The sequence below is a fragment of the Penaeus monodon genome, chromosome 28, assembly GCF_015228065.2.
Source record: "Penaeus monodon isolate SGIC_2016 chromosome 28, NSTDA_Pmon_1, whole genome shotgun sequence".
NCBI lineage: Eukaryota > Metazoa > Arthropoda > Malacostraca > Decapoda > Penaeidae > Penaeus > Penaeus monodon.
Window position 1 is genome coordinate 32,443,942 of NC_051413.1, and position 308 is coordinate 32,444,249.

A 308-nucleotide genomic window follows, 5' to 3' on the forward strand; every position below is an offset into this window, starting at 1 on the left:
GTGAAGACTTCACCAAGTCCGCTTTGTCCGTTTTCAGGTGTCACAAAGAATATCGCCTTTTCTTCAGCAATTCTAGGTTGTTTTTGAATGTCAACACGAATTGGGCTTTCTTTTTTTTGAACCTGTCTTCTGTTTTTTTTCGTACATGGGCTTTCTCTCTCGTCTTTCCTTTCACTTCTTTTTTTTTGTTCTTCTTTTCTCTCTGTCTTTTCTCACTTCGTTTATCTTTTTTTCTTTCTTTCTTTCCATCAATATTTTTGTTTTTCTTCTCTCACTCTTAATTTCTTTTTTTTTTTTCTTCTTCTTCT